Source organism: Myotis daubentonii, chromosome 8, assembly GCF_963259705.1.
Source record: "Myotis daubentonii chromosome 8, mMyoDau2.1, whole genome shotgun sequence".
NCBI classification, from domain to species: Eukaryota; Metazoa; Chordata; class Mammalia; order Chiroptera; family Vespertilionidae; genus Myotis; species Myotis daubentonii.
In genome coordinates, this window is record NC_081847.1 from 69,324,800 (window position 1) to 69,351,069 (window position 26,270).

The 26,270-nt window shown below is 44.6% G+C and overlaps 1 protein-coding gene, 1 long non-coding RNA gene and 1 other non-coding gene across 5 annotated transcripts in view; 1 reads left to right on the forward strand and 2 right to left on the reverse strand.

The window, feature by feature from the left end:
- Positions 1–2,675, reverse strand: part of EYA2 (EYA transcriptional coactivator and phosphatase 2) — a 209,784-nt gene extending 207,109 nt beyond the window's left edge. Inside the window, exon 1 of one of the 3 annotated variants that reach the window (XM_059706857.1) lies at positions 2,349–2,675. The gene's annotated coding sequence lies outside the window, so the exon portion shown is untranslated. The remainder of the gene's footprint in view (positions 1–2,348) is intronic. The other 2 variants (XM_059706858.1, XM_059706855.1) reach the window with 2 other exon arrangements.
- The window catches only part of LOC132239867 (uncharacterized), a 566,058-nt gene that overhangs the window by 360,190 nt on the left and 179,598 nt on the right, over positions 1–26,270 (reverse strand). The window lies entirely within an intron of this gene.
- On the forward strand, positions 6,130–6,234 carry LOC132240337 (U6 spliceosomal RNA). Its single transcript, XR_009454262.1, has one exon. It is a non-coding gene; the product is annotated as a U6 spliceosomal RNA (small nuclear RNA).

Genomic DNA, 26,270 nt, shown 5'->3' on the forward strand with positions numbered 1-26,270 from the left:
GCTTGGACTGCGTGTACTTTTCCCCAAGCTGCTGGGATCTCAAGAGCTCGCTCAGACCTAATGCAAAATGTACTTCGCTGCACCAAGGGCGGTTTTGCTGAGGACTTTTTCGTTCTCCCAGCAGCAGCTAGCACTTTATCAATTTATCCGTCTGGAACAGGGCTTGCAATCTCTTACATGCAATTTAGAGCAGAAGCAATACCGCTGATTTGAAACAGTGTGTCTTGGGTGTTTTTTGCCAAATGGTAATCCTATAACAAGTCAACAAATCATATCTCTTTTTTTATGTTCAATACAACACAAAAGACATGAAAAGAAGATTCTAAAATGTAAGTGATTAAAGCCTCTGTTGTCTAAAAAAAATCCCAAAGCATTGGATAACATCTTTGTGTGTGTGTTTTTTTTAATTTTAACTTTCTTTAGTGATTTAATATTTGGGAAAGAGATTTATGTATTTACAGAGTTTTCTCATACCCACAGCCACTGTACTAGATGAGCTATTTCAAGATGGAGGGAAAATGCTAATTCCTTTAAGAGAAAATAATAATATCATGAAGCCTAAGGTGCAAGAGAAGAATGGAGTAACTATTAACTATGTATGTGACAAATGAACTCATTAAGAAAAAGTCCAGCTCCTTTCAAACCTAGCCAGCACTGGTTGAAATTGCAAAATTTGGAGTTTCTTTCAAAGGCAAGGACATTATGGATACAAACACCATTTATAGGTAGTCAAAAGCAAGATTCAAGCCATCCTAATTTGTTACATAAAAATTGTATTAACTTTCCTTAGTCTGAGGACGTCTAAATACAAGCAAGTATAAAGCTTGAGGGGTTTAAAAGGAGAGAAGAGTGGGGAATAAGTGGGTAGAGTTGCCTGAAAGATTTTTTTCACAAAGATTATTTTTTACAGGAGGTTCCTCTCTCTCTTCCCCCAAGTGGGGCATCGAAGGGTAATAGGGCTAGCTGTTACCTCAGAGCGCATACCCTGGTAGCAGAAATTTCACTCAAGCAAGAAAGGAAGGGCTCGTGAAATTAATACATTCGGTTTGAAATACAACAACTGTCCGCTGGTCATAATTTCCTTTGCAAGGGAGCTCCCTAACTCAAACATAATTCAGCACTCAGATTCTTATTTGATGTTTGTAAATCATTCTACCCCCCTCCGCTCTGGCGAACAACTCCCCACTCCGATATTCACTCATTCCACTGCACCTCGTAATTAAAAGGTACCTCCACCAGGAGTGATTTATACCTCAGCGTTATAAAAAAAAAGTAATTAAAGATTACGTAGCATTTCGGGGAAAGGGGAAGAAAGGAAAATAGTATCCATAAAAATACGGCATTGGTCTGGTGTGTTTTTTGGAAAAATAAACTAATTCAGAATGCAGCCTCGTGCACGCTTGTCACTTATTGAGGAGGCTTCACTTGGGGGTGACAGGGGCCTTGCACCGCCAAGGCGCCCCACTTTCAACAGCTGAGAAATGCGCATTGAGGATTTTGTGATGCGGGTATTTGTATTTTTACCAGTCAAGCTTTCCTAGCATTCTTTGAGCTCACAAACTATTTATTTGGGGGCAGGAAATATACTTAAGGAGCTAGGGCCAGCCCGGCCTTTTAACCTCCAGACGCAGGACTGGAAAACAATTCCATTCTCTACTTTCTCCCATTACAACAAAACCCTCGCCTCCTTCTAAGCATCCTTTGGAAGTGAAGTGTTCTAAGTTCCAACTCCAACTGCAGCCAGCGCCAGGACGCCCGCTCCCTTACAGAGCCGGGAGGGCTGGACCAGCGCAGGCCGAGCGCAGAGGAACTTTAAGAAAGAAACGGAGCCTCCAGGAGGCTCAGTGTGCCGTTCCGGCCCCGGCCCGGAATCCCAGCGGCTGCTCCTCGGTTACCGCGTGAAGAGCGCCCGAGGGCGTGAGCTGGGTTCGGGCTCCCGGTGCCTCCTCGGTCCGACTGCGGGAGCGCCCCTTCCGAGAACCACCCGGGCCATAAAACTACCCGAACGCAGTCCGTCCAGACGCGTCCACACCGCCTGCGCGACATGCACTTGTCCCGCGCGGGAGAGCAAACTTCAGGGTCGTTGCTCCCCAAGCGCACGGGGAAGCCGAGGCCCGGAACCTGGGACGGACTTTCTCGGAGAGGATCTGTCCACCGTCCCGGCTGCCCCGGTACCTCCTCAGGCCTGGGAGCCCCGATGGACCCGTGCGCCCCCGAGCACCCCGACAGCTGCGGAGGCCCAGGCTGGCCAAGTGCTGCAGAGAGGCGCCAGGCGAGGGGGTCCGCGGCGACCCCGGCCCGGCGAACCCCGCGGGCGGCCCGGGGTGGGCGCCGCTGGAGGTACTCACCGCGCGCAGTGGAGAGAGCGCCCCGGCGCGGTGCGGGCTGGCGGACCGGCGGGCGCGGGTCCGAAGCGGCGGGCGACTGCGGCGGGCACGTTGCCGCCTCTGCCGCCGCCGCTGCCTCCGCCTCCTGGGCTGCCGCGGCTGCTGGCTCCGGGAGGACCGGCCCCTTCCCCTCCCTGGGCCGGGCCCTCCCTCTGCCCCCGCCCGGGTCCCCGCGCCGGTGCGTGGGCGCGTGGGGGAGCCGAGGCGCGGCGCTGGGCTCGGCGGGTACACACCTCCGGCGCCTGGACGCGGCGCGGGGCTCCGGCCCTGCAGCTGGCGCCGCGCGGCTCTCAGCGCCTGCAGCCCAGCGGAGCGCGCTCGCTCCTGCGGGTCCTGAAGGGAGGCGAGGGCCCAGCTCCTCCCCACCCACCGACACCCCACACCTCCTCCCTCTGCAACCCAGGCGCGGCCCCTGAGAAAGGAAAGATTGCTTAGAAGGAACCTCCACAATTACACTGCATTCATTCATTCATTCATTCATTCATCCACCTAGTCATTCAGTGTACATGGCAGCACCTGGGAGAGTCCACTAAATCAAGGTGGACTCGGGTTTTTTGCCCTCCTGCAACTTACATTCACATGGGGACACAGACCATAAACAAGTACAGAATCAAGACCATTTCAGAAAGTTATAATAATTACTGTGGAGGGGGAAATTATGTGCTGTGGCGAGGGGACAGTGATCTTAGCCAGTGTAGTCAGGGAAGACCTCTCTGAGGAGGCGGCACCTGCATTATGAGAAAGCTCCATTGCTGGTGCTATCTGAGGGAAGAGAGTTCATGGATCTCCTTGCACCCATTTTACACACAGGGAAACTGAGGTCCCTAAACTTAATTGGCTTACCCAAAGTCAGTGGTACAATCCCCTCTACACCCCCCCAAATTCAGGCACCCATTTACTCATCCTCTCATGGCCACCTCTTTCAATCTTCCCCACAATCAACTGTTTTGAGCAGAGTCTATGTGGCATTTTTCTCCCTCACACCCGTTTTCTAATGTCTATGAACCCTGTTGTGGGACACTCAGGAGGCCTCAATCACTGCCAATCAAGCACTGCCAACAGGATGCTTCAATCACTGCCAACAATACCAGTCACTGCCATTGGTTAAGCTCAATAGATTACAGGATGCCCCGATGAATCTGGATTTCACAGAAACAAGGAATGAGTTTTAGTATAAGTATGTCCTATGCAATAGGTGGTACATACACCAAAAAAGTATTCGCTGTTTCTCTGAAGTTAAATTTAACTGAGTGTCTTATTTTTATTTGCTAAATCTGGCAACTCTAAGCCCTGCCCTTCTTTATTTCCTTTAGTCTCCCAAAGAGACTGAAAGGTGGAAGCTGCTAGCATGCCCCTTTTACAAATGATCAAGTCTACGTTCAAAGAAGGCAGAAAGCAGCTGAGCCAGGGCTGAAATTCAGGTCCAGCTGACTCCAGAGCTCTTGATTTTGAGATAATGACATGGAGCCTGTTGTAGGGTTACTGGGAAGCTGATGAAACTTAAGCTCCTGCCCCCTGGCTTGCTGGGCCCTTTCTAAGGCCTGGGTAGCGGCCTAGAAATGTGTTCACGTGGTCACTTGTTCATGTAAGATTAACAAAAATCGTTTGCTTTTGACACTTAACAGCAATCGGCAGAAACCACCATCTCTTTCCACGTAGATTCCCCACTAGAGCACTTGACCTTGAGTAGGGTGGGGCGAACTGGCCACTGGCATTCTGGGGATCCAGCGAAGGGAAAGTTGATTTGAGACTTTGTGATGTGTGTGGTATCTTTCAGCTTCTTAAAATCTGAATTTGTTGTGATTTCTTTTAATTCCAAGAAATATTTACTTTTGTCCCCTAATTTTGTATTCTTTTTCTTAAATAAGACCCCCAAATTGTGTATGCAGCAGGCCCCATGTACCTGGATCCACCTCTGGTCATAGCTTATTCCAACCTCTTTCTACTCCCAAAACTTCAGACAAGCAAATGTATTCAGTAAGCACCGTTGTTCTCCCGCGAGCCGGGTGAGGGTTAGACCTGCTGCTTCTGGGTAAAAATGATTCTTCTGCTTTCTGGATGCAACATGGACATAGGCACTTGGCCTTGATTTCCTCACCCCTACATGAAGATAACAGTACTCATCTTGTGTTTTTATTGTGACAATTCACTGAGAGCATGCTCGTAAAACACTTTCTACTATGACTATTACTGGCACTAGCAATTGCTCAACAAATATTATGACTGTACATGCAACTTCACTTCCCAGCACACCTTTGCAAAAAGCTCCAAGTCATTATCAATGGAGCGCCTTAATGCTCTCCCGAGGTGTTTAATTTATTTTGGCCCATGAACCTTAATATAATGTTGTTTAAAGAGTGTTAGTAGGCAGAACTTTTTTTCCCCTTGAAGGAATAGAATGGAAGAGACTGGAATAGAAAATACCAAATGAATTGCATGCAATAAGAGTAAGTGTGTGTGTGTGTGTGTGTGTGTGTGTGTGTGTGTGAGAGAGAGAGAGAGAGAGAGAGAGAGAGAGAGAGAGAGAGAGAGAGAGAGAGAATACTGGGTCAGGATGGGAAATGTGTTTCTTTGCAGATCATGGGGACAATGCTGAAGATCACTTGTTAACTAAGGGTGCTCTATGGAATACAAAGGGTCAATGGGTTTCCGCCCAACCATTTGACTGGCTCATTATCTCATACATCACAACCACACCCCGAAGTCCCCTGAGAGATCTCCAGGAGGCAGGTGCTTATTAGTTTTATTTTTCCTTCTCTTAGGGCAGTGGTTCTCAACCCCGGCTGCACATTACAATCTCCAGGGCAGCTTTTAAAAGTCCCCATCCTAGGGCCCCACCCCAGACCAATTAAACCAGACTCGGGGAGGGACCGAGGCATCCGTATTTTTTAAAGCTTCCCTGGTGATTCCAGTGTGGAGCAGAGAGAGAGTGAGACGCCTTGTCTTTGGAAGAATAGGGACTTGACCCCAGAATCACAGCAGATGAGGGAGAAGCTGAGATAAGACTTCAGTCTCTCAATTCTTCCTCAAGACATGGAAATCCATCCACCTTCCTAGGTAGGGGTGCCCCCTTCCCATCTCTTTCTTTCCCTTGATTTCTTCTTGTTAAGTATTTGGGCTCATTTTATAATGACCAGCATCATAATCCCAGACAAAAACTGAAAATGCTAAACCATGAAGCAGATTCTTTGGAGGGTAGACCACAGACACGCCTACCCTGGAATAAAACACTTTTTTCCCCTGAGAGTCTTCCAAGTAAATGTCCTCTGAAGCCAGAAGACCAGCCTACCCTTGAACACTACAAACTTCACAATGTATCCGACATGCATACGCACGTCTCACAAGCACACGTATGCATTCTCCATGCCAAATCATGCTTTACTTCTATATACATTTCTTTCCTGGTGTGCAGAGAATGGAGCTACAGAAAGAGGGCTCCATTTTAAACATTCTTTTATTTAAGTATTGGCTCTTTTCAAAACAGATTTGAGGCAGCATGCAGAAACATATATATGGCAACAGGGAAAAGAACACAAGAAAACCAGTGAAGGAACACGGGGAGGAAAAGATGTGAAAGCCAAGGGTGAGGTTTGCACACAAAATATGGGCGAGGAGGTCCTGAACACTCGTCCGTGGTGGACTGAGAATTAGCTGCTGAGCCTCCTGGCAGCCAGTGCAAAGCAGAAGATGTGGTCAATTCCATCAGTGCCTTTCTAACTCTCTGTTCTTGAAAGGTAAGCGTGTTGCACTCAGTTCAGTAGCATATCCTAAAAGTGGAATGGAACAAAGATCAGCATGGCCGCCGTGCAAGGCCGACACACACATCTGTGAAGCGTTCCATATTTTTATAGATGAATTGAAAAGAAACAAGACCAAGTATGCATAGAAACTCACTATGAAAAAGGAGGTGAAAGATCCCATCCCCAACTTCATGCCTCACAGCTTTCTCCTGCGGGTACTTGTAAAGCATTTTAAGTATTTACTTCCATTGTAGGAAAGTATTTGGGGGCTTGGGTTGACGGGTCATACGTTATCATTTTTTTTCCACTTAAAATCACAGGAAATCAACTCTTGGGCATATGTTTAGGCAGAGCATCAGAATTGCAGGATCACTAATGTCCAGTGGGAGACACTTATTCCCATATGGAGAGGGACCTTCCAGACACCCACACATGCTGTCCCTCGGCCCACACCACCCTACAGACACAGTCCCATGGATTTCACCTTCACTCCACTCAGGTCTCTGCTCATATGTCTCCACCCAGACAGGTCCTTTGGACCACTCTGTCCAAAGCAGCATCCTCAGCCAGCACGTGCACTTATCACGCCACAACACTACATCACACATGGTTATCTGTTCACTGTCTGTCTCTCCCACCAGGTATCAGCTCCATGTGAGCAAGGACTTGCCTGTTTGGCTCATGGCTATGCCCCAGTGCCTAGAACAGTGCCTGGTACACAGGGAGGAACTCAATCAATAGTGGACGAATGAAGACAAAATAGAAATGAAAGGATATGGCTCTTGCTGTTGCCCAAAATGACCACAGTCACGCTGCCCTTTCTAATTTCCTCTACTGCCTACCCTAAAACAAATAAAAAGGAATAGAGGTGACTCAGAAACTCATTCTTTTGAAGAACCACAAAGAGCTCAAGATAAGGTCAAGGTTTTCTTCTCTTTTTCTTTTATGCCCTCTCTTTCTATTTGTTCTTCAGCAAAGAGCTTGAGGACTCAAAGATGGGGAATGGAGAGTAACCCAGATGGCTAAAGTCCATTCTTCCCTCAGGGACTAGTGAGGAGGCAACAGAAGTTGCCAAATGAGAGGAGAATGAGATAAAGCTCTTGCCCGTCGATGGTAAAATCCAACATGGAACAACAGCCTTTATGCAACTGCCCAGATCCTATAGTGATGAACAACTTTCCGATAGATCTGTATGTGAAGAGCACTCATACCACTCCAAGCAGATTCTTGCAGCCAAGCTGGGGTCAGGCTGGCTTTTCAATATCAATCCCCAGAATTTCTACCCCTCACCTCTTTGGCATTTCCTTCCAAGACATGCCACTTTTTGCTTCCTTTTTCCCTTAAGGGGAAAAAGCATATAGGATGGCTTTTGAATACATTTTCTTTTTGCTTTTAGTTGGATATTATCTTCGATGGTGAACAAAGCTGACTGGTCTTCAGAGGAATGATCTTGGAAACACTGACTGAGAGACATCAGAGGTTTCCAGAATCCAACTGGTAGTGTTCTAAATTCTAAAAGAAGTTGTGCCCTGGAGACATAGGGAGTATTCGAAGAGATTACAGAATTCCCTCAAGGTCAAGGTGGCAGAGTAGGTAAACACTGTGCTAACTTCCTCCCATGACCACATCAACATGACAACTAAATTCGAGGACAGCTTCCTTGAGAACCGCCTGAAGTCCAGCTCAGCAGAAGTCCTGTCGCTGAGGGCATAAGAAGCCGCCGCCCTGAGACTGGTGGGGGGCAGAGGTGTGAAACGGGCCGGTCCCATACCCAATTGGGCGGTTAAGAACCCTGGGGAGGTCTTGACTGCAGCAGTACCCCTGAGGAGCGAGGGATCCAGCCCCACACTGGGCTCCCCAGCCAGGGCACCAGAACCAGGAAGTCAGGAGTCCTCATAACACCTGGCTGCCAAAGACAGCCAGGATTGCACGCCAGGGAGGTGGAGGGCCGCTGGAGTCCCAAGCATTCCTGTTGAGGAGTTGGCCAATGGACTCATTTGCTCGCAGACTCATTTGCTCTAAGCTCCAGTGCCAGGTTAGCAGCTCAAAAAGTGCCAGGGACATATGGGGAGGAACTAAATTGACTGGCTGCAGGAGGAGGGCTGGAGGGACAGGACTCAGGGCCGCTCTCTCTGGTGACAGAAGCATGGGCCGGTGCCGTCGCTTCTTTGTTCAGCCCTTCCCCATCTAGCCGCAGGTTCAGGTGGGCCCCAAATCTGAGCTCTCTGTTAACCAAAGATCTAGAGACCTTTGGAGAGTGAAACATTTTGCGAGTGAAAGGGATACTGTTAATAATAAAGCATAAACCAGGACTGTCCCAGGCAAACAAGGACAGAGAGCCACCCTGCCTAAGCAGAATGATTTACTAGTAGATATGTCCTGAGAAGCAAAGACGTCTCAAATTGAATCAAGCCATCACATGGGAGACAGTTGCAAACTTTCATGAGTAGATCAGGGGCTGTGAGCAGCCCTTCTTGCCATTATGAAATTGACATAACAGTTCTCGTTATGGTTCAGGGGATCTCATCCACATCTCTGACAATCCTTGAGTGCCCTGAACCAAATCGCTGGTTGCTATGCAACCTCATCATACTGAGAAATGGTCTCCCCAAACCCATGGGATGATATGCTGGATTCCCACATGGATATTGAAAACACTTTTCCTGGATGTCTGCAGTTTCTTATCTCTACTCCCCTGGAATCTCTAGAAGATGTGCCAGGGACCTCTTTGGCAGCTTGGTGTAGTCTAAGGACATCATCTGAAAACAATGTTGCTCAATACACAAAAGTGCACGTAACGTACACGTGGTGGGAAAACTGAATATCGATAAGAAAAATATTATCATGGATTCTTACCTCATGTAATACACAAAAATTAACCCAGAATGAATTACAGGCCTAAAGGTAAAGCCTAAAACCATAAGCTTTCTAGAAAATAACATGGGAGAAAATTGTTGAAACCTTGGTGTAGGTTAAGGTTTCTTATAACACAAAAAGTACAAACCATGAAAGAAAACATTGATAAATTAGACTTCAACATAATTTTAAAACTTTTGCTTGTTAAAAGACAAAACTGAGAAAATAAAAGGCAAGCTATAGACTCGGAGAAATGCAAAACATCTATCAGACATATATAAAAACATATAAGAAATGTATAACAAATATATGAACATATTTTACAACTCAATAGTAATACAACAAATAACTCAATGTTTTAAAAGGGCAAAAATTTTGAACCATTGCTTCAAAAAGGAAGATATACAAATGGCCAATAGGCACATAAAAGATGCTCAACATCATCAGTCATCAGGGAAATGCAAATTAAACTATAATGAAATACCATTATATCCATTAGATTGGCTAAAATTACAAAGACTGAATGTAGCAAGTGTTGACAAGGATGTGGAGCAACTAGCCTCTCATTTGCGGCTGGTGGGAATATAAAATGGTACAACCAATTTGGAAAATAGTTTGGCAGTTTCTTAAAAAGTTAAAAATTCCCCTACCACATGCCCCAGCCATTTGACACCCAAGAGAAAGGAAAACATAAGTCAGCACAAAGATTTGTATATAAATGTTAATAGCAAGTTTATTTGTAACAGCTAAAAATTAGAAACATTGCAATTGTTCATCAGCAGGTAAATGATAAACAAATTGTGGTAGATCTATACAATGGGTTACTACTCTGCAATAAAAAGGAATAAAAGCGATATACACTCAGCATGAATGTCAAAATCATGATGATGAGTGAGAAGACTCCCTCAACCCTCCCTTCCTTCCCCAAGAATCATAATGCATGATTTCATTTATGTAAAATTCTCAAAAATGCAAACTCATTTATAGTGACAGAAAACAAAGCAATGGTCACCCATGGATGGGTGTGGTAGAAGGGTGGGTTATAGAGGGGCACAAAGAAATGTTGGGGGTGGGGGAAAAGTTTAGTGCCTTGATTGTGGGGATGGTTTCATGATATATATGTAAACAATGATAAAATTTAACACTTTAAAAACTTCCAGTTTATTATGCTTCAATTAAACCTCAAAAAAATATTAAAATATTGTATTATAGTCATGAATTTACTTTTTTTTTCTGCAAAAAGCTTTATTGTTTCATTTGGTCCAATGCGTGGGAGAGGGCTTCAGGGTGGCTAAAAGAATGGCTAGTAGTTTTGGGGAGAGACACAGGGGATGCAGAGGGGCCTCGCAAAGGCCTCTGGGCTCCAAAGGCTCCTAGTCGTGCTGGAGGGTGAGCCTTTCCAAGAGATACTCACCCAGCCCAGCCTGGAGCCAGCAGCCTGTGGATGTTAGGTGTGGCCCATCTTCTTGATGAGTTTCACCTCCTCACCCGGAAGTGATTCTGCAAGATGAGGGGCTGCGGGGGTAGAACCCAGGGCCTGCAGCTCCCGAAGGGCCTGGTTCAGGTTCCTCTCCAAGGCCAGGCGGCTGCCATGGCGTCCTGAGTTTTGCCCACTCGTCTTGGGGAGGCTTCAGCACGTCCTGGAAGAGAAGTGGCCACTGCGCTGGTTTTGCAACTTTAAGAGACACTCAGCGCACCGCACTTCTTCCCCAACTCGCAGAAGTGGCCCCCGCCCTCGAGAGCCACGTTGTCAGGGTGGAAACAGAAGCCCAGAGAGAGGTAGGTGCAGGCGCCCGGCAGATGCAGGCTGGCCAGGCGCTTGACTGCAGCCTCCACCTCGGTGGAATAATTCTGCCGAATTTGGGAGCTCATGGTTTTTCGGCAATAAGGAGTTAAGGTAGGAAAAAAACCTGTGTGTTGGCTGGTCCTGGAGGTGATTCTGAAGGTGGTGACTGGATGAGACGCAGGAGAGAGGCCTGAGGCTGGAAGAAGGGGCCTCCCTGGGTCTGTTCCGTCCAAACACTGTTGAAGCAAGACACAGATCTGGGACCACCGAGGGCACTCGTCATGAATTTCCTTATTAATACATTAGGGGCCCAGTGCATGAATTCGTGCACCTTGAAAGGAACTGTGGGCCATGAGGCTGTGGTGGGCACAGGGGTGGGTCTCTGCCCATCCTCTGCACCCCCGCCCGGCCCCTCCCGCCATGGCCCTGCTGCCAAGGTTCCCATGCACTGACAGCGCTGGCCCCACTCACACCTGCTGATGGTGCAGAGCGATTGTGGGCCAGTGCCGGCAGCAGGTGTGAGAGGTGGCTGTTGCCCTGATTGCCCCTCAGGAGCAGGGGGAGGTGGAGAAGTCCTCAGGGGCGATTAGGGCTGGCAGCTGCTGCTCACACCCACTGACAGTGCTGAACGATCAGGACTGGTGCCAGGTGCCTGCAGCGGGTGCGAGCAGGGCTGGCGCCAGCAGCAGGTATGAGCAACGGGTGGGACCACAGCACGAGGGAGTAAAGAATTTTCAATAACCACCAGAGGCTCACCCTGATGACAGCAGCCAGCGCCCGCCTTGGTCTGGAGCCCCTGCTCACCTGCTCCACCATTCTGCTGCTGACAATGCTCACCATGGTCTGCGCTCTGCCACCAGCTGCTGATGCTCACCATGTTTCACAAGCGCCCCCTGGTGGTCAGCACACGTCACAGCAACCGGTTGTTTGGTTCCGCTGTTCAGTCTATTTGCATATTAGGGTTTTATATATATAGATTAAATAAATAAGATCTAGCAACAGGCCTAATAGCTTCCATAACTTGGAAATAATGTTGAATATAAAAGATATTTTAGGATATTTGTAACAACCGTAATATGATATGAAAATACCTGTGATTTGTATTAAGGACAAGGTCACAGGTCCTGCTAATGCTACTGTGGTTTGTTGCCACATTCATATTTGAAGGGAATGCTACATTCAGTTAGAGGTTGGTGAAAATAAATATCCTTTTTTCCCATCCACATTTACAGACGCCCCTGAATTCTATCCACGGACCCAGGTGAAGAGTTGAGTTAGAAGCAGCCTCAACCACCTGAAGGTTATAATATCCCTAGAAGGTAAGCATCTTTACACCCAGGAACATATAGAGTTAATTATAGAAATGTCCAAAGAAATGTTATCAGTGCACATATTTTGAGATAAAATGTAGAAATAAATGTGGAAGACTTTGACAGGGTCAAAAATCATGATATTAATATTTTTGTTAAGAAGGAAGCTGATCATATTTAGTAATTTATATATTTTAAGAGGCTTATGTGTAAGAGATATAGGACTATTTGAGTAACATATTGGTCAGACTTGTTGAGTATAACTTAAAATGTAATTGAATCATGCTTAAACATGCAATTTTAAAATGAAAGTCTTACTAAGTTTATATGCAATCGTTGGAATGCTGAAGAGAACAGAGTTGCTGTATAAGTGTGATTTATTAGATCCATAAGAATAGATGAAGTAAGTAGAAATTGGACATTTGAAGGCTTGCAAAGAAAATCCAGAATATCAACTTTAGAAAAAGCAGTTTAAAATATTTAAAGGCACTGAATTAGCTAAGCTTATAAGTGGGGCCAAATATTAATCAATGACTTCCTTAAAAACAATGGCTGATTTTGGTTCTTCTAGTCTTAGAATTAGAACAATAGATTTGAAAAGAAAACTTAAAAACTCAAGCCAGAAAACTAGGTTTGGGAAATTGTCATGTTAGTAATTCCAAATTACTTCCTAGAATTTGTGTACAGCTTATTCTCATACAAATCCTGTCCAAACTCTCATAAGACAGAGTGGATGACTGAAAACAGAATGAGCCACAGGAAATCCAGGGTCCTTCTCTCATCCCGTGTTTATTTTTCACCTAAGCGTCTCTCCTGTCCCCTTATTTGGGCCTCTGCCATGGAGGAATTAGCCACAAACACAAGAAAATTCTTTTCAGTGACCTGAGGAGAAGAAAGGTCACTCGTTACACTGGGCTTAGGAACAAATTCAAATTACTGAGCCACTTAATTTTTCAAAACAGTGGAATCTAAACAAATGCTAAACTGGTGAACAAATGTGCATTCATTGCCAAAGCCCCAGTTGGTTTGGACAGCATTTCCCCCTGGTTCCCTCAGCAGAGCTGAATCCCTTGGCCTGCCCGCTCCCGCAGTGTAGAAAATCCCCCAGCGGAATAAAACAGTCTCACAATAAGCATTTTTAACAACCTACAACATTAATGGCTGCTAAATGCCAGTATATGAACTTCCCTTCTCGCAGAATTACTGCGGAGATATAAAATAAAACAATCTTTTTATGATCTCCCCAATTTGACATAATTTCTTTCTTTACCAGATAACTCCCTTTCAGCATTCAGTGACTGTGTTATTTAGGATATCAATTTGGTTGCTGTTATAAGCAGACATCTCTCAAAAGTGGCTTTTATTTGGCCCCCTTACCCCCTCATTTAAAAGTCTGGGTAGGTGCCCTAGCTGGTTTGGCTCAGTGGATAGAGCGTTGGCCTGCGGACTGAAGGGTCCCGTGTTCGATTCTGGTCAAGGGCACAGGCCTTGGTTGCAGGCTCCTGGCCCTGGTCGGGGCACGCCGAAGGCAACCAATTGATGTGTCTCTCTCATATCAGTGTTTCTCTCTGTCTCTCCCTCTCCCTTCCACTCTTTCTAAAAATCAATGGAAAAATATCCTCTAGTGAGGATTTAAAAAAAATCTGGGTAGTTGACTGATGGCTGGTTGGGTGGCTCCACAATCATCTAGGAGCCAAGGTCCTTCTGTTCTATTGCTCTGCCATCACCAACAGGTGGCTCCCATTTCACAGTCCAATGTGGCTGCTCTAACTCCAGCCACCACATCTGCATTCCAGTCAGCAGGAAAGGGGAAGAGCTGTTGGGCCCACTCCTTTCTCCCAAAGGAACTGCCCGGAAATTGCCTCCATTCACGTCCTCTTGACCTAATGATATGACCACGCTTAGCTGCATGGGGGAATGGGAAATGTAGACTTTATCTAAGCAGACAGACAAAGCCACGCTAAATACTGCATCACTGTGGTAGGAATGGAGGACATGTACTGAGTGACAGCTATCAGTGTCGATCACATTCGCCAGGAAACTCTACAAGTCATTGAAGTTGGTGTGCATGGTGATTTCTCTTGGGAAACATTCCTTGTAAGCATGAGTTGGTGTGACGATTATCAAGGGAAATTTGGAAATACCTATTGAACTCTAAAGTGTTACCCAGGAATTCTATTACCCATATTCTTTCTAGAGAAATGCACAAAGTAGTCTACAATGAGCATAGGCAAGATGTTCATTGAGCCTTGTGTATAAGAGTAAAAGGATGGAAATAAATGGCAATCACAGAGAAATGGCTAACTGATCTCCCGTATCCATATTTGAAAGTACTTGAGAAGGAGGTGATTCTTTATATGAGGAAAATCTAGTTTGTTGAATGTTATAAATGGTATGAGTGACAGTGTTTACATATTTAAAAAAGAATACATGTGTACACACATATTTGTAAATATTCACAGAACTGTATAAAACTTTTGTATATTAAAAAGTTCTGGAAAGATTTATATCTTAAAAAAGGAAATATATCCATATAAAACATGTAAAAAGAAAACAACTATATATTCTAATATATAACATGTATAATACTATCCTACATAATAAAAGCCTAATATGCTAAGTGTCCGGCCATCCGTTCAACCAATCAAAGCATAATATGCTAATGAATGTTACAGCTGCTCAACTGCTTGCTATGATGTGCACTGACCACCAGGGGGCAGATGCTCCAACTAGTAGGTTAGCTTGCTGCTGGGGTCTGGCCAATTGGGACTGAGTGAGACAGGCCAGACATGCCCTGGAGCCCTCCTGCAGTCCCTCCCCAGCTGGCCAACCTCCTGTGTCCCTCCCTGGCCCCAATCATCCCTCAGCCTGACCTGCACCCTCTCACAATCTGCGACCCCTCAGGGGATGTCAGAGAGATGGTTTTGGCCCTATCCCGCAGGCCAGGCCAAGGGACCCCACTGGTGCATGAATTCATGCACCGTGCCTCTAGTATATCATAATATTATATTATTATGCATTAAATAATATACTATTAACATACCAGTTACATGAAGAATATCCCTCATTTAGATTAATCTGATGTTTTCTCATGCTTAGATTTAGATTATGTATCTTTGGCAAGAATACCATGGAAGCAATGGTATGTTTTTGCAGCACATGTTTTCAATTTGTCCCACTGATGGTGATATTAATTCTAATAACTAAGGTGGCATATGCCAGGCTTCTCCATTATCAAGTTACTCTTCTCCCTTGTAATTAATAAGCATTTTGTGGGGATATACTTTGAGACTATGTGCATATCCTGCTCCTCATCAAACTTTCAATTTATTGACCTATTTATTTTTACTCTTTTATTCAGTGGATATAATCCATTAATGTCTTATTTATTTTGATGTCCACGCTGTCCCAGACAGGGCCAGTAGAGCTTCTACCATGCTGGCTTCTGTGTCTATGTCCCACCATCCTTTGACCACTCCCTTCCTTTTTGTCAAAAGGTGATGTTTAGGTTCATCTTCTACTTGTCTTGACCCAGTATTGTTATTAGCCATTTCTCCAAAAATCTTTGGTTTCTTTTAGTGGAAAATAATTTTTAGGAACTAAGATCTGGGTGCCAAGTGTGTCTGGTGTAACTGTTGGGTCTTTGATTTCAGGCCCCTTAGTGGGCAGAGCTATATCACATACAGATACACACATACAGATGCATATACATATACAGACACTCATATCATTATTCTTTTTGCGTGTCACAGCTGGTTCTATAATTCATTTGAAAGAGGAAATATCTGATAGGAACATCTTGAAAATGAATAACAAATTGCCTTTCCAGATATCAAAACAGACAGTGGAGTTATAATAATTAAAATGGAAAAGTGTTGGCATAAAGAGTCAATGTAAGAGACTATGGGGTTTAGGCGCAAACACGTATTTATGCAGATTTGTTCTGCTCAGTGGGGAAAGTGCGTATTGCTTAACGCTGTGGGAACAGTTGGCTCCCCATTGGGAAAGGTTAGTTCTTACCCCTCTCCCGTCACTGAAACAAATTTCAAATTAAAAAACAAGGAACAGTTTAGAAGAAACATTTGCTAAATATAAGGCAGATAAACTATTAATAGTTTAGAATACATTTATCAAGAGTTCCTAAAAATCACTAAGAAAAAGACAAACAATGCAGTATAATAGTGAATAAAAAGTATGTATATGCAATTAATAAACCATGAAGTAGAAATGATCAATAAACATTTTAAAAGATGCTCAACTTCATTAAAAATCAGGAATATTTCTCTCTTTCTATTTCTCCCTCTCCCTTTTACTCTCTCTCAAAATCAATGGAAAAAATATCCTCAGGTGAAGATGAAATAGAGGTGTATGTTCATAAAATGATATATCCCCAGGATATATCACTAAAGGAAAAGGAATTACAAAACCAATATGTAAAATATGGTCCCATTTATGTAAAAAAAAAAATCTCACAAAACACAACTCTCCTTCCCTCTTACACCCCCTCCATATATTCTGGAAATGTATACCTAAAACTAATACCAATGGTTACTTAAAGAGAAGGGGATTGATTTTCGAGGAAAGATAGAAGCAGAATCAAGGGAAAGTTTCGTTTAAATGTTTTTTTGATTTTTTAAAATGATGATAATGTATTAATATATTACTGGAGTAATTAAAAATAAATTGTAGCTCTAGCCAGTGTGGCTAAGTGGATAGAGCGTTGGCCTATGGACTGAAGGGTACTGGGTTCGATTCTGGTCAAGGGCATGTACTTCGGTTGCAGACCCTGTCCCTAGTCGGGGTGTGTGTGGGAGGCAACCAATCGATGTGTCACTCTCACAATGATGTTTCTCTCTCTCTTTCTCTCCCCTTCCCTTCCACTCTCTAAATATCAATGGAAAAATATCCTTGGGTGAGGATGAACAAAAGTAAATAGAATAAATTACAAAACCTATCATTTTAAAAAGAGAAATTATTTTAGGTTAAAAGAAATAATATATGCAAATCACATAGCACAGACCTGGCACACAATGCAATGCTAGCTATCATCCTATTTTTAGAAGTTTTTGACACAATCTATTTCCCAGGATTCCAAGTTCCCGGCTTTATCATTAGTTTGCTCTGTGACTGTTCCCATTTCTGATTCCCAATTGCTCCTCTGCAAAATGAAGGGGTTGGACTAAAGTCTCTCTGAGCATTAAGACTCTGTGATTAGACACATTTTGCAAAAGTCCACACAAATGAATTTTGTATTAGTTTTCTACTGCTGTGGAACAAATGATTACAAATTAAGTGGCTTAAAACAACATCTATTTACTAACTCACCGTTTCTGTGGGTCAGGAGTCCAGGCCCTCCACTGGGCCCTCTGTGCCTGTCTCCCCAGGCTGCTGTCACGGTATGGCCTGGCTGTGCTTTCACCTGGAGGCTTACCAACTAGGGGAGGACCCACTCCCATGCTCATTCGGGTTGTTGGCACCATTCATTTCCTGTGGCTGAATGACTGAGGACCCAGCTCCGTAAGGGACATCGGCTGGAGGCCACCCTCAGATCCCAGAGGCTGCCTGCACTTTCCTGCCACGTGGTCCTCTCGCCATGGGCAGTCCAACTCACCGAAGGGGCTCACACTCGCCATAGGCAGTTCACACATAGCTGTTTGCTTCTTATAGGCCAGAATCTCTCTCTTACTCTAGTTCATGCTAGCAAGACAGGATCACACACACACACGCAATCTTTATATATATATTTTATATTAGAGGTTCCGTGCATGAATTCGTGCACCAGTGGGGTCCCTCGGCCTAGCCTGAAGGACTGAAACCGGCTGAAACCAGCTCTCTGACATCCCCCAAGGGGTCCCAGATTGCAAGAGAGCGCAGGCCAGGCCAAGGGACCCCACCAGTGCACAATCAGGGCCAGGGAGGGACGCGGGAGGTTGGCCAGCTGGGGAGAGACTGTGGGAGGGCTCCAGGGCATGTCCAGCCCATCTTGCTCAGTCCTGATTGGCTTGATCCCAGCAGCAAGCTAACTTACTGGTCAGAACATCTGCCCCCTGGTGGTCAGTGCACGTCATAGCGAGCGGTTGAGCAGCCTTAGCGTATTATTAGCATATTACACTTTGATTGGTTGAACGGACTACTAGACGACCAGATACTTAGCATATTAGGCTTTTATTATATAGGATATAAAATTCCTGTGATTTGAATGTATACAAATTAAATATACAAATAATGTAAATTATACATATAAAATCAGAGGAATGACTTCCTTTGCCTTTGTCATATAATGAAACCTAATGAAGGTAGTGACATTCCATCACCATTGCCATATTCTACTGGCTTGAAGCAAGTCACAAATGCCCCCCACTCCTGCAATCTACAGGGCATAACACCAGGGAGTGGAGATCATGGGGACCACCTTAGAATTCTGCCTGTCTCAATATCTCTTAAATTGCAATTATTTTAAAAAAAATCTTATGTCTTTCCATTGATAAAATTATTTGTACAGTGGAGTAGGGGGAAGGCAAAAGGGCTTATCAGGAAGGTAAACTTTCATTTTCAAAATGGAGTTCTGCAGCAAAGGTGACAAAGCTTTACTGCTAGAAATTTTATTTATGATTCAGAGCCTACTATATACACTAATTTTAAGTCGTCCCTTCAAGCCATAGAGCACTGAAAAATGCATATTTAAAGAGCAGGTGAAATTGAATCACCTCTAGACAATTATTTGGAAGAATTAATTCTTGCCTGATAGTAAAAAAAAATATCAAGTCCATTATTTAGATTCCATTTCCCCCCATAATTTTTTGTACAATCATATTAAAAATTGAGCACTGGGTGATTGGCATGCTTGGAGGGCAAAGTTAAGATTAAAGAATCAAATAAAATGACTCCCTCTGAAATGTGTGTTGAGGCTGAGATCATTTGCATGGAATTGTGTGAAGCAAGAAAGAGAGGAATTAACCTGATATGCGTCCAAAACTATGGCAATGTCAACCAAGGAGCAGGCCCGGAAAATAAAGATGGCTGGGAGTAAGAGGAAGGGAGAGCCGATCTTCACACGGAGGAGAGGTGTGTGTTTGGATCGAGTGGACGCCACTGTGGCTATCCAGGCCCCCCTTGGATGTCCGGTGTTGCATCTGCAGTGCTGAGATGTAAACTCGCACCCCGTCTGGACAGGCGGGCATCTTCCTTCCACCCCTAGACCACGGTGGCCTCTTTTCCAGAGGGAAACAAACAAATCTGCAGACGCTGTTCTAAAGTGGCCTAACGACATGTTTGTGGGGGGAAAGGTTTGGCTGTTCTTCTTGGCCTCCTGGCAAATGAATGACTTGCCACAACAGTTAAAACAAATGTTTGTGTTAGGGAGCTACTCCCCAGGCAAATAAACTTCTTCAGCAGAAGTAAACATGAAGGGTATTAGGCCAGAGCAACATAAAGTCCTTTGCAGCCAGTGCTGCCAGTGAAGCTGAAATGCAGTTATGTGTGCAAGTGACCGGAGGCAGCTGACTTCAGGGTGGACTTTGTCCAACAGTGTTTCAAAAAAGAGTTGTTTTTTTTTTTTAAATTAGATGTTGTTGTTAATAACAAGAAAATTTCATATAATATCTGGATTCCTAGCTTTTCCTGAAAAAAAAAAAAAAAAAAGGCGGGGAGGGGGGGCACCTGTCAACCCTCGGCTTATATTCCTGCCTAACTGACATCAACTGATACTGAATGGTGGTTATTCTCTCCAGCTCACCGCTCCCTATTGCTTCACACTTGAACTTCCATATTCATTTATCTTTATTCCCTGGTCCCTGTAGGAATTTGCATTTACAGCCCTTGATTGGAGGCATAGCTAAGCTTTCCAACTTGGAGAACATCAAGCCTAACTCTGATCTGACAAGAGGCAATCAGTTAGGTAGAGACTAAAATGAACTAGATCCCAGTCTCCTGACTCCTCCCACCAGATTTATTGAGATGCTATTAACATAAAACACTGTGTACGTTTAAGATGTGCACGGTGTTGATTGATACACTTCTATATTACAATATGATTATTAGCTAACACCTCCCTCACGTCATGTAATTGCCATTTCTTTTTGTGGTGAGAACATGTAAGATTTACTCTCTTAGCAACTTTCAAGCATAATGCAGTATTGTTAACTGTAATCACAATCCTGGGCATTAGATCCCCAGAAATTATTCATCTTCTAGCTGCCAATCTGTGCTCTGTGGCTTCTCTTTCTGCTGTGGCCCTGCTTCCCTTGCTCCACTTTCCTCACTAGAGAGTTCAGAATCTCTAAGTTTCCTTCCAACCACATGATTAAAACGTTTTATTGAACCTTCTTCTTCCTCTGCTTCTTATTTTTCCTTTTCTCTTCCTCCTCTTTCTCTTCTTCTTCCTCCTCCTCCCCCTCCTTCTCCTCCTTCTCCTCCTCTTCCTCCTTTGAGAAACCTTAATTGCTTAGCATCTGTTTAAGCAGAAAGTCCGCTCTGAGGCTCCTCAGTGACTTCTCTTTGGAATTCATGACGTAGGGCAGTGTCACCGATGCGTACTAGACCAGGTCATCCATGGGATCTAGAAGACAATATATGACCTTCTAGTTCTAATATATCATTTTAATCTAAAATAATAAGAAAGACATTCAGCTTTACTAACACCTAATATTCCAGTTGGCAGTGGGACCCCCTCTGGCTGTGTTAATAGTCTTGGATCTGGATGTCTCAGACATGCTCAGGATTGGTGCTCTCCTAGCTAGAGACCAGGGTGTCAGCCTACTCAGTGAGTGGTGGACTGGCATGGATCTGAAAGTCTAGACCAGTGGTTGGCAAACTCATTAGTCAACAGAGCCAAATATCAACAGTACAATGATTGACATTTCTTTTGAGAGCCAAATTTTTTAAACTTAAACTATATAGGTAGGTACATTGTTATTAACTTAATTAGGGTACTCTTAAGGCTTAGGAAGAGCCACACTCAAGGGGTCAAAGAGCCGCATGTGGTTCGCGAGCCACAGTTTGCTGACCACGGGCGACTGACCAAAATGAGGTGATTCTCTTTTGGGGACCAGGAGAGAGAAAATTCTCAGTTCTGCCCCAAGTCTGAAAACCCATTTCAAGGGCCACTCTTATGATTTCTACTGTCATCCTGAAATTCTTTCCAAAAAATATGGGATGAGGGGTGATGAATAGTGTCTGAGAACGGAGAGGGCATATACATCATTTCTAAGGAGCATTTGTGAATCTCTAAGGAGCGTAAGTTAATTGACTAACCATCAACACATCACAAGTGTGTTGCTCCCCAGGCCTTGGCATTGGAAAACTCCAGCATAAATCCTGGTGTGCTGTCTTTCGCAGGCCAGCAGCTGCCTAGAGACCTCTCGAAATGAGAACTCAAGTTAGAGTTTGCCAGACACTTTAACGGGAAGAGAGGAGCCCCATCAAATGGCCTTCGGAAAAGGCTGCCTATCTAGAGGAGGTAGCTGAGTGATACCAATTTGGCCCGATTAACTGTCCCTATCAATTTTGGGGACAGTTATACCCAACGGAGGCCCAATTACCATATATCTGAATATCAAAATGTTAAAACATGTTCTAGCCTCCTACTTTTACAAATACACCTTCATGATGACCTGGAGAGCCAGGTTTAGGATTCTTGGGCTTCTCCATGTTGTGGCTGGAATGTCACCCAGCCCACAACCCGTTTCCTCTTTCTTTCTCTCTCCAGCTCCGTCTCACTTCAAGGGGCACTGTGCATGTGCGTTTCCACGTGCCAGCCTGAATGTCCAAGCTCCACCCCGCTCCCTTGGCCTTCCTGGGGCTGCAGGGTGTGTATCTCGCTGATGCAATCTGCTCTTGGGAGTCAGCCCTGGGGAAGAGGCTCACACAGCCCTGGAAGGAAATTCCAGGACCCCAGGGTGCGTGGTCTGGGAGACTGAGGGAGACTGAGGGTGGTGTGTAGGCCCCTTTGTCTTGCTGTCTCTGCCTCCATGAGGAGGGAACGGCAGAGAAGGACCAGATGGGGGCTTTGAGGCCACTCCACTTTTAATTGACCCAACCCTTCCCAATGGCAATGGACAAGTGGCCAAAGAGATTCCTTGGGGAGAAGACGATGTGAGTAATGCAAGCACGGGAAGAGGGCAGAGTTCACATTCCTCCCGCTCCAGGCCCTTGGTTAGCCACACACTTATTCCGGGCCTTCGGGGTAAAGGTGGCACTTGAAAAATGAGAGAGAAAAGGATTGCTTTTGAAAAGAAAACTGGACTATGGAGAGAGCAATGCGAAAAGAGATGTTTGGAGTGCTCTTGTTAAGGGATTGCTGTTGACATATTTACACTATTGGAAATTATGTACATTACCTATAGAAATGCTCAAAATTGTACAAAATTTAAAGGCCTGGAAACAGGATTTTCTGCTATAATTTAAAACATCCCAACCTAGTACTTCTGCGGATTTTAAACTCTTATGTTAAAAGTGTAAAGATTCAACACTTTCAATTCATTTTCAAGAAGAGTAGCTTAATCTCAAGGAAGAGAGAAATAATCAAACAAATTTCAACAAAAACCTTTGAAAAATTGGTATATGGAATCGGAAGGTGGAAATCATTTTTTAAAAATAACTACAGCAAGTGATACCCTTCTTCCAGTTGGAAGACATATCTTTATGAGGTTACTTTTCCATTTATGACCGCCATTAAAATCAAATGTTGATATAAACTGGACCGTATAATTATACACCAAGAATTTTAAAATAATGAAGGATTTTGAGTCACACTGTTTTCAATATTGAAATATTAATAGTAATTTAGAGAGAGCAAAAATATTTTAATGCATTTTAGTAATTTTTCAAAATATCATTTATTTCTTCTTTATCACCTCCTCTTTACACTTTTTCTTGCATATGATTTAGCATTCACAGAATATGTTAAAATAGTAGTATATGTATATGCTTAATAAGAAAATCAATAAATATTGAGGGAGTCGTTGCAAGCTACTATGTCTGATCAGAAGTTTGGAGACCACTGATTTACGGTAAAAAAAATGATCCAGGATAAAACCAAACATGACCCATCCCTTTGTCATCGACAATGTGGCAGGTCAATCCAAGGATGGGTGCTTTCTTTCTTCTTCTTTTTTTTTAAAGACCCTTTCTACTAAATTCTGCCATCTGCTTCTGGGAGCTGGGGGTGGAGGGTGGGGGCCGGGGGGCGGAGTTGTTAGCTTGATGCATTCAGCACTCAGGAACCTCTGGTTTCGATTTCCTAATCCCAGTGATGCAGGCAGCGAGGAGGCACAGCTTGCTTTTGTTTAAACTCTTGGTTTCTAGGACTGATCTGAGGAATCCTGTTTACTGAATCCCAAGCAGAGAAGTCACTGCTGAGGGCTGGAGAGAGTGGAAGCTATCAAGCAGTGGTGAGCATGCTGGTGCTTTGCAAGTGTTTGATAACAGATGGAAAGGAGCTAGCAGTAAAAATCACCATCGTTTATAGAACCCTCACCTAGCAGTGCACTGCAGGCTTTGCTCTGTTCAATCTGCATTCCGTCCCTATGTGGTGAGAACTACTACTCACCCCAATGTGAAATTCTGCATTTTGAAATACTTTCAGAAAAATTGTAGAACTAGTGTACCCTTCACCCAGCCTCCCCTATGTTAGCAATTGACATAACCATAGTACAAGCATCAAGTTCCAATCCCCCCAAAATTAACATTGGTGCAATGCTACCAACTAAATTACAGACCTTATTTACATTTTACCGGTTTTCCCGCTCATGTCCTTTTTCCATCCCAAAATCCAGTCTGGAAATCCACATTGCATTTAGATGTTTAGTCTTCTCCAACCTGGGACCATTTCTTTATCTTCCTTGTTTTTGTGGTTTTTTTTTTTTTTTTCATGGCCTCAGCTCTTATGATAAGCAGAGGTCAGTTATTTTGAAGAATTTCTTTCCATTTGGGTTAGTCTGATATTTTCTCACGTTTAGACTGAGGTTGTGCATTTTGGCAAGAACACTAGGGAAGTGATATTGCATCCTCAGGGCATCTTAGAGGGGCGAGTGATGTGGCTGGGTCTTATTATTGATGATGTTAAACCGACATCACTTAGTCAAGGTGGCATCTGCTGGGTTTCTCCACTGTGAGGTTACCAGGTTTCCCTTTGTAATTAATAAACATCTTGGGGGAGGGGGCGGGGGTGAAACTTCAAGGCTATCCTGTTTCTCTGCAAACTGTCGCCGGCTGATTTTAGCAATCGTGAGTGGATCTTGTCTACAACAATTATTACTGTGGCGTTTGCCTAATGAAACTTGCCCTCATTTTGCACATGAGGCAAGTGGGGCTCACCGAGTTGAAGTGACTTGCCCAGGGCCACACAAACCATGAGTCTCTTCTGTCACCATCCTGCCATGGCCCCCATCTCAGCGGAAAAGCCAAAGTCTTGACAAGCATCCTGAAGGCCGCCCACAATCAAGCCGCTATTTTTACTTCATTTTTCACCCCACCGTTCCCCTCACTCTCCTTCCCTGGGCCACAATGGCTTCCTCGCTCTTCCTAAAAAATGCTCCTGTGTCTGGACCTTTGAACTGGCTGTTCCCACAGCTGGAACACCTCCCTTTTGCCAATATCTGCTTTGCTCATTCCTTCACTTCCTTGAGTCGCTGCTCAAATGTCACCTTGGCGGCGGCGAGGCCTTCCCTGGCAACCCTATTTATCCCTCCCACCGCCCTGGCACCCCATCCTCCTCCCTTGTTTGCATTCTCTGCGCCTGACGTGCTATTTTTACTGATTTTTATGTGTATGTGCAAGAAGGTGACTCTGATTGCCTGTCAACCCTCCTCGCTGTCATCTCCACGAGGACAGGGAGTCTGTGTGTTTTGGTCGCTGCCGCATCCCCAGTGTCTAGGATAGTGCGAAGCATTAGAGTCGACGGCAACCGTTGTTGAATGAATGAATGAGCTTTGGAACATGAATGACTTACCTCTGTTTATAGGTAACAGAAAAACACAACTCAAAGTGACTTCCTGTAAGGGAGGTTGGAGACTGGCCTAACGCAGGTCTGGAGGTGGGGCAGGCTGCAGGTGGGCGCTTTCAGGACTCTGGCCTCATTTCTCTGTGACAGTCTCAGCTCTCTGGGTCTTCTGCATGTTGGCCCATTCTTGGGCTGTTCCCCCGAGAATCCCTAGACCAGTAATGGCGAACCTATGACACGCGTGTCAGAGGTGACACGCGAACTCATTTTTTTGGTTGATTTTTCTTTGTTAAATGGCATTTAAATATATAAAATAAATATCAAAAATATAAATCTTTGTTTTATTATGGTTGCAAATATCAAAAAATTTCTATAGGTGACACAGCACCAGAGTTAAGTTAGGGTTTTTCAAAATGCAGACACGCTGAGCTCGAAAGGTTCGCCATCACTGCCCTAGACCATCTCTTTGCCTCTTCAGCTCGATTTTGCCTATGGAAGGCTTCCCTCTCTGGTGGGTCCTCACCAGGTGGCGGCCCCTGGCTCTGCAGGCTTCCATCACCTTCACAGCTCATGTTTCCAATGGTAAGAGAGCTCTTCTCTTCCCCAAGATTTCCAGTAAAATTCTGGGCCTGGGGCTCCCTGGCTCAGGTCGCATTGAATGTCCATCCCTGAACATTGGAGGTCCAGCCAGATCCTCTGATTGGCCAGGCTTAGGTCATGTGCTCACCTACCGGGGAGCGATCATTACCCCCCTCCCCAATTGTATGGACTGAAACTTGGTGCAGGGGGTTTTAGAAGGAAAACTGTGGTTTCTTGAGGAAAGGGGAATGTAGGCTGGCTGGGAAAAATTATTACCATTCTGCATGTCAAATTTTATGTACCCTCCCTGGCCATGCCCACTGGGATTCTGCTGCTTTAGGTCTGGGGAGGGGTCCAGGAATTTGTATTTTTAGGAAGCATGCCAAGGGGATTTTGATTTACAGCCAGGATTGGGAGTGACTGGTTTATGGAATTTGTATTAACCTCCCTGGAGTAAGAAGGGGGCCCACTTCATAAACGTGATTCTAAAGTTTCTCAGTTGAAAGGCATTGACAAGAGTTCCCATCCATTGTGTTGAGACTGTGGGAGGAGACATCTGCTAGTTTGTGCTCTGGGCATCCTTTCATCCTCCTACATAGGGGCTGTCAATCATGACCATCCCCACCCTTCCTCAACTCTTCTACCTCAGGGCTGACCATGTGACTCAGGAGA